Raw genomic sequence first — 14,523 nt, 5'->3', positions numbered from 1 at the left:
ATAATTTCTTACAGACATTCTAACAAATATGAGAACAGCCAGAGTTCACATTAGACCCAAGAAGCTGCCTGAAAGGATAGTTATTGCAAAGTCATATGCCAAAAGAATAGCCTGGAGAAACTACCACTTTACAGGTGTTGTTAATATGATAACAAAAGGTTGATTCCTTTCTTTTTCTTTGCAAATTCTAAACCTGTTAATTCTCACACGTTTAATAGCAAGCAAAATGAAGCAGTATTGAGCTCAGATTGCTAGCTTTAGAGGTTAATCTATAGAATCAGAAGAAAGATTCAAGTTTCTGTTCTGAACATCCTCAGAGACTGGTTTCAGAGATACAGGACCACTGTTTGTGTTGCTTACTCACTCTCTTTGAGGGGAACTATGTCCAAGACACCCCTAAACAAACAAGAAGTGATTAATAAGACTCTTCTGGTTAATAGATTATTGTAGTATATTACCACAGTTGGCAGGTATCCAAGCCTATGAAAAATGACAACCAAGTGACCTTCCTTGAGCACCTCATTTGAAGTAGGAGAGACTGGACTTTGCATATATAGAGAATGCTAATTGTTTAGCAGGCAAATATGAGCTCTCTCAAGTATGATATAGCTTTCAGAAGCAGATTGTACATCTGAAAAATGCAGCAGAAATATTAAAGAATGGGCAATAACTTTTACTTTATATTTGATAAATCAAGTCATTTTCTTCATTTTCCGTGGTGCTTCAAATGAGACAGTGGACTTTAAGAACTGAGTTATAAAACAAAGCCCAGTGAAATATAATGTCAGTGTACAGAAAATACAACCTAACCAATATTTCTGACTAGCTGATATATGGTGTATAGCTGACAGAATACTTAAATGTAGAATGTCTGAGATATAGGAATCAGTGATATGGAATGGTTTCACTCAATATTCACAGAATATGTATTTTGGATCATGAAGCTATTAAAACACAGGTTTTAAATGTTTACGTACTTATGTATTACATACTGTTACTTTGTAGAAAGCAGAACATCATTCCTTATCAAAGTACATTATGCTCAGTGAGCTTTTTCTTGGATGGAATAGTAACCACGCAGTCTTAAATCACTAAAGAGACTGTATTTTTGTATAATGTCAGTTGAACTATGAAGAAAAAAGACTCCCCATTATTAAAATTTTCATGAAACTGAATGTTTTGCATACCCAAATGAAGGTACTGTGGACCCCATGTCAAACCATTAAATATATTGTATACAGTCTGTATATATACTATATATAATGGTATATACCATGTGGAAGGCACAGTCAGATAATAGTTCTGTGTACTGTTCTTGTAACATTAGATCTTTTTAATAAATAATTCTCTTTTTATTGACTTTTATCTTCTCTCCTGTCAGCTACATGAATAACATTATTTATTTTATGAAGACCACACTATGGTCATGATTATGGTGGTACTTTCAGACTGAAAATATCATTATGTTAGGACTTTGCATGCTGTGATTATCTTAAATTGAAAAATCTTTATAGAGGTCCATAATAGTTCCAACTTGAAAACTAGAAGCTATGTCAAAGAGTAAAACAAGGGAAGAAGAAGGACAAATGAGATAAATTCAGACTTAAACTCTTGATTTGTTTCTTCTCAAGAAGAAGACTTCATTAAATGCATTTTGTAAAGAGTTTGTTAAATACACACTTCTGTTTTTTTAAAGAACATTATATCCAATCGGGGCTTCATTGGTAGCTCAACAGTGAAGAATCTGCCTGCAATGTAAGAGACCCGGGTTCAGTCCCTGGGTTGGGAAGATCCCCTGGAGAAGGGCATGGCAACCCACTCCAATACTCTTGCCTAGATAATCCCACGGACAGAGGAGCCTGGTGGGTTGCAGTCCATAGGATTGCAGAATTGGACACAACTGAAGCGACTAGGCAGAAGCAGCATATCCAAATCTATACCAGGTACAACTCTCATAGCAGCTTTTATGCTCCCTCTTTTGTGCTTCCTTAGTACATGTATACATCTCTGCTGCTGCTGCTGCTGCTGAGTCGCTTCAGTCATGTCCGACTCTGTGCTACCCCATGGACCACAGCCCACGAGGCTCCCCCATCCCTGGGATTTTCCAGGCAAGAACACTGGAGTGGGTGCATACATCTCCATTATACCAATAATTTCATGAGGTTACAATTTGTGTATAAATGTGTCTTCTCCACTAACTAGGTTATGAAATCCTCCAAAAGAGACTAAATTATACTCATTTTTTGAATTTCTCTCACTAGTGTCCAATATAATACTTAGCACATATCAAGTGAGTAATTGATTGGATTTAGTTCCATGCTCAACTTTAAATTTGTTTAGAACAAGCTTCCAAAAGCCTGAGCAGTCATCCAAATCACCTGGGAACTCAAATCCTGGAGACTGATTCAGTAGGTCAGAGACAAGGGAATGGTTATTTTCAAAATCTTATGAAACACAGAATGATACAGTTCTATTGAAGGGAATTTGGCAATAACTAGTAAAATTTTATATGGATTTAACCTTTGACCTACCAATCTCATGTCTAAGGATCTATTTTTAAAATAGACTACAAAAAATATGAAATTTTAGTTCAATAAACAAGGTGCAGACTGATGAACCTAGGCTCTCTGTTCTGGAATAATTGGAAAAAATACAAACACAATTTTGCTAATATTCTTTAAAAGAAATAATGGAAGAATGAACTAAAAGCTAATAAAAATTGTTACTTCCTAAGGAAGGGGAGAATGGGATATGGGCACAACTACACAGGTAAGCACTTTCTCAGTGTACTTATTTCATAGTTTTAAGTTTGGAACTATATAAGTGTTTTACATTAATTTACAAATCAAAAAGGAAAAAACAAAGTAAACTTCAAAAAATAAGAATAAATGGAAAATAACTAAACTAACTATATATCAATTAGATGATAAAAAACTTAAAAATTTTTTCTCTGTAGGTGAATTACAACCACTCAGATAAGTATTTCAATTCAGTATTTTGACAGTATAGAATCGTCATGTCCCATATCATGTCTCTAACAAGACATATACAAGGACAAAACATACACACACAAATCTTAATCTAAGCTCATTGGTCTTCTTGTAAGTAGCATAATTAGTATAATTGGTTTTGAACTAGCCAATATATAAATTTAATGTTAAAATTATTAAAAGATTATACTTTCAATGCATGATACTGGATGTTAGGGGCTAGTGCACTGAGATGACCCAGAGGGATGGTAGGGAGGAAGGAGGGAGGGGGGTTCAGGATGGGGAACACGTGTATACCTGTGGTGGATACATGTTGATGTATGGCAAAACCAATATAATATTGTAAAGTAATTAACCTCCAATTAAAGTAAATAAATTTTAAAAAAGATTATACTTTCAGAATTGAGTAGAAATACATACATATATAAAATAAGACCTGTAATTTTTGACTTAAAAATATAAGAATGAATTCGCAGTTTATTTAACATTTTTCTTTAAAATGACCTGCTTATTATCTTTGTTCAATATAAAGGTTTACAAGAAAAATGAACACCTGTAATGGACAAATAATATAAACAATGAATAAAAAAATGCACAACTTGTGGTCTCCAAATTCTATTCACCATTAAAAGAAACTTTCTTGAAGAAATAGCTGACTTAAGGTCTCAGTAGAATGTGTACAAGATGAGATTGGGACTCCTTATCATTTCTATAGAGACTATCATTTAAGTGCAGACAATCACATTCCATTAGAAAAGAGTGTAACTTGAACTCATTAAGAACAAAGACAGCAGTGTATTGAAACATGTATAATGTCTAAAAATGTATTATTTCACACTAATATATGCAAAATCATGATTATCATTGCTGGATTCAAGATTCACCATTCTGAGAACTGCTATAAAATACAAACAGGGAAAGAACTTTTTGGCTTTCCTGTATGGACTGTTTCAGGACAATCAAATAATTCAGGAAGCATAGCTCTACTTTATAAAATAATCACAGTTAATAAATCCAAAAGGAATGATAAAGTTAAAAAAGAATAAATACTTTACTCAGGCAATGTTCAACAGCAGATGTTAAAACCACTATGTAAATTACTGATGAAGAACTTTTCAGTGAGAGTATCAGGCTGCCATCATCTGAACCCACTGATTTTAACATCATTAAGAGGAAGAGTCACAGACATTTCCTACATTCTGATATGACAGAATAAGATGCATATAGCACTACATCTTAAAACTTTTCATAAAAGAAATTTTTGTTCTCAGAAAAAAATTTATTATGCCACATGGTATGTTCTACTTTTCCAATATTTATGTAACAGTAACAATACTGAACCATATCTTTATAAAATATGTAGTGATTCATAAATATGCAAGAATAAATTTTATATTGAAATACATTAAATGGATCAAAATAAAATTCACTTAATAGCTGATAGCTCTCACCACATAAAAATTAACCAGTTTTAATAAGCAAATTAATTATTGCTATGTTGCCATTTGAACATTATAGAAGAGTAACAATATCCTCTTGACCTGAATATTAGACTATATAAAAGAAATTAGCAACCTAAATTTTATCAACATGTGATTCAGGTATAGCATGACATAAATATTCTGAGATGTCCAATTTCCTATCTTTACTGCTTCACTCTTTTGTAATTTTGAATTAAATCCATGACAGTTACCAGAAAAGTCCTACATCTGGCCAAACATCTGTGAATTCTGTGACATACTGCAGATTAGTCTCTAAAAAGAAATAATAACTACTTAAAAGACCATCGCTACAATACTTTAGAAATATTCCACTGTTAAATATTATCTATGTGACATTAGCTGACTCCCCCAAACCAATTTACTTCTCTCCCCCGGAATACAGCTAAATCTTATTTCCCAGCCTCTCTTTAATTTAAATATGGTCAAAAAACTGAGTCTCAGCTCACAGAAAGTGGTGGAAGTTATGTGTTCTGTAAGCAGTATCCTAACTCATATAGCCTACGTTTTGCTTTCTAGGAGTACCGCCTTTCTACTAAAGCATGAATCTTTTCAGATTGAAAAAAAAACAAACATTGTTTAAAATTATATTTTAAAGTTATCATGAGCTTCTATCTCAAACGTATTGCATGTATCTCTCCTGACACAGTTGGGTTCACCTAATTCCAAGGCCCTGGGATGATTGTTCCACCTCAGTTGCCACCAATTCACTAACTCCCTTCAGGTCCACTCAGTTGCACTGCATGGGCCCAACCAATGTTTTGACCTAAGGCATCAGGTTCTACCGTTTTGTTGGCACTCTCAAAGCCAAGCCCATGAAGCATACCTCTAGGGTTCTGGTCCCTCTCACAACTTTTGTATGCAGATAAAATGTCTCAATGTGGGACATAAATTCTGACTTCCAAATTATTAGTCCCTGAAAGTTTTTGATGATGCAAAAATAAAGTGCAAAAACTAATTCCTAGGGATGAGCACTGACAAATGGTGAATGAAAGAATGAGCCACTCAGATGTACTTAATCCCCTCTTTTCTCTCCTGTGTATGCCCCAAAACATGACTTTTTAATAAAGCCTTTCTGGAAATTTCCACATGGCCACACAGATGTATTTGTCAAGGATATGTCTCCAACTAAGCTTAGCATAAAGCAAAAACCTGAGTGAGCATCAGAATCCCACTCTTTTCTGCTTCACTTTCCAGTTCCCTTACTTGTGCTGCCCTAAGATGGCACCAAAATCTATTTACTAGGGAACCTGGGCTGAGACAGATTCTATTATCCATTAAAGAGAACCATGGCTCCTTGAAGAAATAGTTGATTTGTGGTCTGAGGAAAAAATTTTTACAAAACAGGCCTTCATTGGTTAGTAGGTCCAGAAAACAATGAAATTTAAAAGATGAATAGGATCATGATAAATGGACACAGAATCCATCTTGAAAATATTTCCAGGGGAACTTGTTAAATAAATAAGTATTGAAACACAGTGAAACTCACCAGTTTGCAACCCTTAGTGAAATATTTTCAGACAACATTTATCAATCGGTGCTAAAACAAACCTTTGCAAGAATGGTTGGCAAAGAATTAGACATCACGCAATCAGCAACGGAACCTCCCAATTTATTTTAGCATCATTAAAGTGGTCCAGTCTTACATCATTGACCATTTGTTGTGGTGTAACACAAAATATATAATACTTTAGTGAAGTATTCGTGATAAAACAAAACTCCTGATTCCTGAAAGAAATCAACTTTCATATCTAATTACCAGTTTCAACAACATAAGAAATTAAAAAATCTGTTACATGAAAATGTAATTGACCAAAGCAAGAATGTTGAATACTCTTTAGGAAAATAATGACATTCATTTCAAAGGGCAATAACATGAAGAGATAGAAGGGAAGGAATGGGTGTTCCTTGCTAAATGAGACTTAGGAAGTGAAATAAATTCATTTGAATTATGATTCAAACAAATCCTTCCTAATAAGTGATGTTTGTCTAAAAACTAGAAAAGATGGAATGAATGTGGACTAGATAGAACATGATATACTAATTTCTTTAGATGTGACAATATAGTTATTTTAGACAAATTTTTTAGAAAAAGATGTGAGGTGACGTGATGACAAGGATTTAAACTATTTGTTTATTTAAATTGGGATGTAGTTGATATATAATATTGTTAGTTTCATGTGTGCTATGCAACAATTTGACATTTGCATACATGATATTAAAATGATCACCACAAGTAAGTCTGTCCCACCTGTCCCCATAAGAAGTTATTACAACATTTTTGACCATATACCTTATGCTATATATTACAACCCCGTGACTGATTTATTAAATAACTGAGGTTTGTAGCATTTCATTCCCTTCACCTATATGACAAAACTCCAAAAACTCTCCCTTCTGTCTACCACACATTTGTTTTCTGTATCTGTGAGTCTATTTTTGTTTTATTTTATTTATTGGTTTGTTTTGTTTTTATAATTGCATATATAAGTGACATTATGTGTATTTGTCTTTTTGGGCCTGACATTTCACTTAGCATAACACTATCTAAATTTATCCACATTATCACAAATGGAAACTTTTCATTTTTATGGCTGAGTAATATTTCATTGTATAAATATACCACATCATCCTTATCCATTTGTCTATTGACGGACATAAAGGTTGTTTCTATATTTTGGCTTTAGAACACATATACCTTTTAAAAATAGCATTTTTGTTATTTTGGGTAAATATTCAGAAGTAAAATTAATGCATCATATAGCAGTTCTATATATTTTAAATTTTTTTAGAAACCTTCATACTGTCCTCTCTCATGGCTGCACCAATTGTAATACCACCACCAGTACACAAAGATTCCCTTTTCTCCACAACCTCACCAATACTTGTTATCTGTCATCTTTTAGATGATGTCCATTCTGAAAAGTGTAAGGTGGCACCTCATTGTGGTTTTGATTTTCATTTCCCTCACGATCAGTAATGTTTTGCATTTTTTCATGTGTCTGTTGGCTATCTGTGTATTTTCTTTAGAAAAATGTCTATTCATGTACTCTCCCATTTTAACTCTGGTTGTTTTATTTGATGCTGAGTTATATAAACTCTTTGTATATTTTGTATATTAACACCTTACTAGTCATACAGCCTGTGAATATGTTCCCCCATTCAGCAGATGGCATTTTTGTTTGGTTGATAGTTTCATTCACTATGTAAAAACATTTTTAGATTGAAGTAATCACTTTAGTTGTTTTTCCTTTTGCTTTCTTTGTCATAAGAGACATATCCAAAAAATACTGATGTCAAAGACACATTTTTGTCAAGATTAATGGTTTTAGGTCTTACATTTAAGTCTCTAGTCCATTTTGAGTTTACTAGCATACATATTCTGAGAAAGCAGTACACTTTGATTCTTTTATATGTAGTTGTCCAGTTTTCCCATCATCACTTATTGAAAAGGCTCACTTTTTCCATTATATATTCTTGCCTCATTTTTCATAGATTAATTTACTACATGTGCATCAGTTTATTTCTGCAGTCTCTATTTTGTTCCACTCACCTATTTGTCTATTTTTTTTTTTTTTTGGCCAGGAAAATACTCTTTTCATTGCTGTAGATTTTCAGAATATTTAAAAATCAAAGAGCATGATACCTCAGCTTTCATTTCTTTCTCAAGACTTCATTGGCTATCAGGGTCTTTTGTGTTTCCATACAAATTTAGAATTATTTTTTCTACTTCTGTGAAAATGGCAAGCCAAATCAACAGAACATTAAGGGAATCATCATGATCAAGTGGGCTTTATATCTGGGATGCAAGCATGGTCCAACATATGCAAATTAGTAAAAATGATATACCACATTAATATATTAATATAACAAAAGTTAAATATGTCTGATAATCTCAATAGTTGTATAGAAATAATTTGACAAAATATAACCTCTTCTCAGGATTAAAAACTCTCAATAAGTTGGTTATAAAAAAGAAGGCCACAACTCAATATATAAAAGACCACATATGAAAATCCAACATCTAACATCATATTCAATTGTCAAATATTAAAAGCTTTTATTCTAAAAAGGGGCATAATATAAGGATGCTCATTGTCATCACTCATATTTAACATAGCATTGGAAGCCTTAGCAAGAGTATTCAGGGGGAAAAAAGGCAAGAAAGAAATGGCACTCAAATTGGAAAAGAAGAAGTCAAATTGATTTTGTTGGCAAACAATATGATCTCATGTATAGAAAATCCTAAAGACTACACACACCCACACAAACACACAAGCTATTAGAACTAATCAGTGAGTTCAATAAAGCTTCAAAATACAATATTAGTATATGAAATAAAGAAAACTATTTCATTTGCAATAGCATCTAAACCAATAAATATACTTAGACAATCACATGTAGAAGAATAAAGTTGGACTCATATCTTACACCACTCATAAAAATTAACTATGAAATGTATTAAAGATTTAAACAAAATATGAAACCATACAACTACTAGAAGAAATCTTAGGAGAAAAAAACTCCTTAGCATTGTTCTTCACGACTATATTTTGGCTACAACAGCAAAAGTACAGCAACAGAAGCAAAAATAAAAAAGTGGGACTGTATCAAACTAAAAGAGATTATTTAAAACAAAAAAATTACTGATAAAATAAAAAGGAAATCTACAAAACAGGGGACATGTGCAAACCAACTCTCTGCTAAGGAGTTAATATTCAAGTTACATAAGGAATTTACTATTTAATAGCAAAACAACAAATAATTCAATTAAAAATAGCAGAGGACCTAAAGAGACATTTTCCAAAGAAGATATACAAATGGCCGAAAGTTACCTGAGAAGATGCTCAACATCACTGATCATCAGGGAAGTATAAATCAAAACAAAAATAAGAAATGTCTTCAAATGTATTGAATGGCTATCTTTAAAAAGACAGGAGATAACAAGTTTTGGTGAGGATGTAGAGAAAAAGAACCCTTGTACATTGTTAGTAGAAATGTAAATTGGTATAGCCACTATGAAAAAAGTATGAAGGGTCCTCAAAAAAGTGAAAATAGAATCACAATATGATCCAGAAACCCCATTTCTGGGTATATATCTAAAGGAAATGAGATCAGCATTTCAGGGGGGTGGGGTCAAGATGGTGGGCTAGGAGGACATAGAGATCACATCTCCTCACAATTAAATCAAGAATACTTTGAAACAATTCTCACAAAGCATATACTGAAAACAAGTGAAGGACCTTGGACACCTAAGGGAACAAGAAAAATCACTGTACAACTGGGTAGCATATAAGAAAGAAGGAAAAGGGAAAGAAAACTGGAAAATGGACAGATCAGTGCCCCTGAGGGGATTCTAAAGGAAAGGAGAGGTTACATACTCAGAAAATCCCACTCATGGCAAGGTGGTCAGTGGGGACAGTGAGGAGTCTTTGGGGTTCCTGGTCAGAGTGAAATGCAGCAACCAGACTGTTAAAGGCAGGACAGAGTAAGACCTATGCACAGAGTCTGTGGCCCAGCTTGAACTGTGTGTCTGCTAGTGAGGAAGAGAGCTGGGTAGTGAACCAAGGCAGGGGTCAACTGTTGGTGGTGAGGAGAAGCAGCAGAAGAGAAGTGTTCCATAGCCAGCAAGGTTAACAGAGGAAGCCAGGGCCAACATGGAAGCAAGGAGTCATTGTTGACTGGTGTGCAAAGAGCAGGGTCCCATTGCAAGGCCTCTCTCCACCCACTGGCCTAGCCATGTTGGGCAATAGTAAGTGTGCATACATGAGCAGGGTATCATGCCCCTCAAGTTAGGGTATCTCCTATCCATTCAGACTCCAGTGAGCTTGGGAGGGCCCTGAACCTGAGCCCTTCCACCTTGAAAACCACCTAAGGCCATACAGGTCCCAGGCTTGAGCCCTGCTTCTGCCAAAGCCTCTTCTGACCATTCAGTCCAGGTGAACCTGAACACTACCCTGCCCCTAATTCTCCACAGACCAGTGGGTACAAATGGTTCATGTGTTGCCCCTGACAAAACCTATTCTGGCCACATGGGTCCAGGCCATGCAAACATTACCTCCCCCCCCCTCCAAAGCCTCCTCTGGCTAAGCTGTCCCCTGCTGACACACCCTCTCCAAAGCCTGCACCTGAGCTGGCCTGCATGGGCAGAAATGCTCTGGACCAGCTTCAGAAGTACATTCTTTAGTGTCTGAATCACTAGGGAAATCTTGGTGAAAGGAACACATACAGAGATAGGGCTGATACAGCAGATACACAGACCTATCTGGAAGTCTTGGAGGTCTTCCTGGGGAGGCCAAGGTTGGAAGTAGCGCACCACGGAGGCAAGGACACTAATAACAGAGGTATCAGGAAAATTTTTTTATTTTTTAATTTTCAATTTATTTTATTTTTGGGGTATGGTATTTTTTTGTTGTTGTTATTTTTTTTCATTTTTTTCTAATATATTTTGTCTTCTAATTTCAGTTTTTAGTTATTATTCTATATTTTGTCATCTAATTTTTTTTTTCTTTTTGGTTTTTTATTTTTGTTGCTGTCATTTGTTCTTTTGATTTTTTTGTGTTGTTTGTTTTCATTTTGTTTTTATTATTCTGTGCTTTTTTCTTCTTTTTATTTTTGTTTTTCTCATTGTTATTGTCACTTTTGTTGTTTTTTTCTTTTAGTTTCTTTTATTTCTCTTTTATGTTTTGTCTTCTGCTTGGGTTAGTTATGTTTTTATTATTGATTTTTACTTTGGGCTCACTTGTTTGTTTGGGTGTCTTGTTTCTTGCTTTCTTTGTTGTTATTGTTGTTAGCTTCCTGATTTTTTTTTTCCTTTGCTTGGGTTTGTTTTATTAGTCTTGGGTGTTATTTATCTGTTTTATTGGTTTTTTTGTGTGTGTGTGTTTCTTTTTATTTTTCTTTATTCTTATTTTTATTATTTGCCTTGAGCTTTGGGTGTTTGTGTCAGTTTTGTTTGTTTGTTTTGGTTTATTTGCTCTGCTGTATGACTTGCCATGTCATGCTTCCCAGGCAGGGGGTCAGGCCTAAGCACCTGTGGTGGATGTGCTGAGTACAAGTCACTAGACTATCAGAGAATTTCAGGCCCCAGGAAAAATTAATCAGCGTGAGCTCTCCCAGAGGTCCTCATCTCAGCACCAAGACTCGACTCCACCCAATTGCCTGCAAGGCCTGGTTCTAGACAGCTCAGGCCAAACAACCAGCAAAAGAGAAACATAGCCTCACCCATCAACAACAGTGAGATGACAGAAATTTGTTCCAGAGGAATGAGCAGAGTAAAAACCTAAAAGACCAAATAAATGACAAGGAAAGAGGCAACCTACATGAAAAAGAATTCAGAATAGTAATAGTAAAGATGATCCAAAATCTTGGAAATAGAATGGAGGTACAGATCAGGAGAATATAAAAAATGTTTAACAAGGATCTAGAAGAACTAAAGAACAAACAGTAATGAACAACGCAATAACTAAAATGACAAATATAGTAAAAGGAATCAATAGCAGGATAACTAAGAGAGAAAAATCAATAAGTGAGCTGAAAGATAGAACAGTGGAAATAAATGCCAAGGAGAAGAATAAACACAAAAAAATGAAAAGAAGTGAGGACAGTCTCAGAGACCTCAGAGAAAATGTTAAACACAACAACATTTAAATTATAGGTATCCCAGAAAAAGAAGAGAAATAGAAAGGATATGAGAAAATATTTGAAGATTATACCATTGAAAACTTCCCTAACATGTGACAGGAAATGGCTGCCCAAGTCCAGGAAGTGTAGATAGTCCCATACAGGATAAACCCAAGGAGGAATAGGCCAATGTACATATTAATCAAACTAACAAAAATTAAATACGAAGAAAAAATATTAAAAAGCAGCAGGGGAAAATCAACAAATAATATACAAATAAATATTTATAAGGTTATCATCTAATTTTTCAGCAGAAACTTCGCAGGTCAGAAGGGAGTGGTGGGATATATTTAGTGATGAAAGAGGAAAGCTTACAGTCAAGATTACTCTACCCAGAAAGGATCTCATTCAGATTTGATGGAGAAATTGAAAGATTTACAGACAAGCAAATCAAAGAGAATTCAACACCACCAAACAGGCTTTACAACAAATACTAAGGGAACTTCTCTAGATAGGAAACACCACAGAAGAAAAAGACCCACAAAAACAAACCCCAAACAATTAAGGAAATGGTGTTACAAACACACATACTGTTAATTATCTTAAATATAAACGTATTAAATGTTCCAACCAAAGACAGAGACTGGCTGAATGGACACAGAAACAAGACCTGTATATATGCTATCCATAGGAGACCCATTTCAAACCTAGGGACATATATATAAACTGAAAGTAAGGAAGTAGAAAACGATATAGCATGCAAATGGAAATCAAAAGAAAGCTGGAGTAGCAATACTCATAAAAGACAAAATAGACTTTAAAATAAAGACAGTTACAAGAGACAAGAAGGGAAACTACATAATGATCAAGATATCAACTTTAAGTACAATAATTATAAACATTTATGCACCCAATATAGCAGAACCTCAATATAAGGGCAAATCATAACAGACAAAAAAGGGAAACTGACAATCACACAATACTAGTGGAGAACTTGAACATCCCACTATACCAATGGACAGCTTATCCAGACAGAAAATTAATAAGGAGACATAAACCTTTAATGACACATTAAACCAGATAGACTTCCTTCATATTTACAGGACATTCTGGCTTCCAAGGTGTCTCAAAGGTAAGTAATCCACTTTCCAATGCAGGAGAGGCTGAAAATGTGGGTTTCATCCCTGAGTAAAGAAGATCCTCTGGAGGTGGAAATGGAAACTCACTCCAGTTTTCTTGACTTAAAAATTCCATGGACAAAGGATCCTGGTGTGATATAAACCATGGGGTCATAATGAATCAGACATGAGTGAGCAACTGAGCACACACACACATGAACATAGGTCACTCCATTTGAAAGCAGCAGAATATGCTTCCTCTCAAATGAAGCATTCTCCAGGATAGATCACATTTTCTGGCCACAATTCAAGCCTCAGTAAATTTGAGAAAATTGCAATAATATCAAGTATATTTTCTGCCAAAGTGCTATAAGATTAGAAATCCATTATAGGCGAAAAAAACTAAAAACCACAAACACAGGGAAGCTAAACAGTATGCTACTAAATAAAAAGAGAATAACTGAAGAAATCAAAGAGAAAATATCTAGAAACAAATGACAACAAAAACATAATGACACAAAACCAATCAGATGCAGCAAAAGCAATTTGAAGAAGGAATTTTACAGCAAAACAATCCTACCTCAAGAAACAAGAAAAATCTCAAATAAAAACCAAGCCTTACACCTAAAGCAACTAGAGAAAGAAGAACAACAACAACAGCAAAAACTGAAGTTAATGGAAATAAATCACAAAGATTAGAGCAAAAATAAATGAAATAGAAATGAAGGAAAACAATAGCAAATATCAATGAAACTAAAAGCTGGTTCTTCAAGAAGATAAAGAAAATTCATAAACCTTTGTCAGACTCATCAAAAAATGGAGATGACTAAAATCAATAAAATTGGAAATGAAGAAGGAGAAGTTGCAATTGACACTGCAGAAATACAAAGGATCATAAGAGATTACTATAAACAATCGTATGTCAAAACAATGGACAATATGGAAGAAATGTACAAATTCTTAGAAAGTTACACCTTTCCAACAATAAACCAGGAAGAAGTAGAAAATATGAACAGATAAATCAAGATTACGGAAATTGAAACTGTGATTTAAAACCTTCCAATAAGCAAAAGTCCAGGACCAGATGGATTCACAGGTGAATTCTTTGAAACATGTAGAGAAGAGCTAATACAAATCCTTCTTAAATTCTTCCAAGAATTGCAAAGGAAAGAACACTCCCAAGCTCATTCTATAAGGCCACAATCACCACAATACAAAAACCTATCAAAGTTAGAGACTAATACCACTCATGAATATAGATCCAAAAATTCTCAACAAAATGTTAACAAAGAA

This window comes from Capricornis sumatraensis, chromosome 16 (assembly GCF_032405125.1).
Source record: "Capricornis sumatraensis isolate serow.1 chromosome 16, serow.2, whole genome shotgun sequence".
NCBI classification, from domain to species: Eukaryota; Metazoa; Chordata; class Mammalia; order Artiodactyla; family Bovidae; genus Capricornis; species Capricornis sumatraensis.
This window is presented reverse-complemented; position numbering follows the sequence as displayed.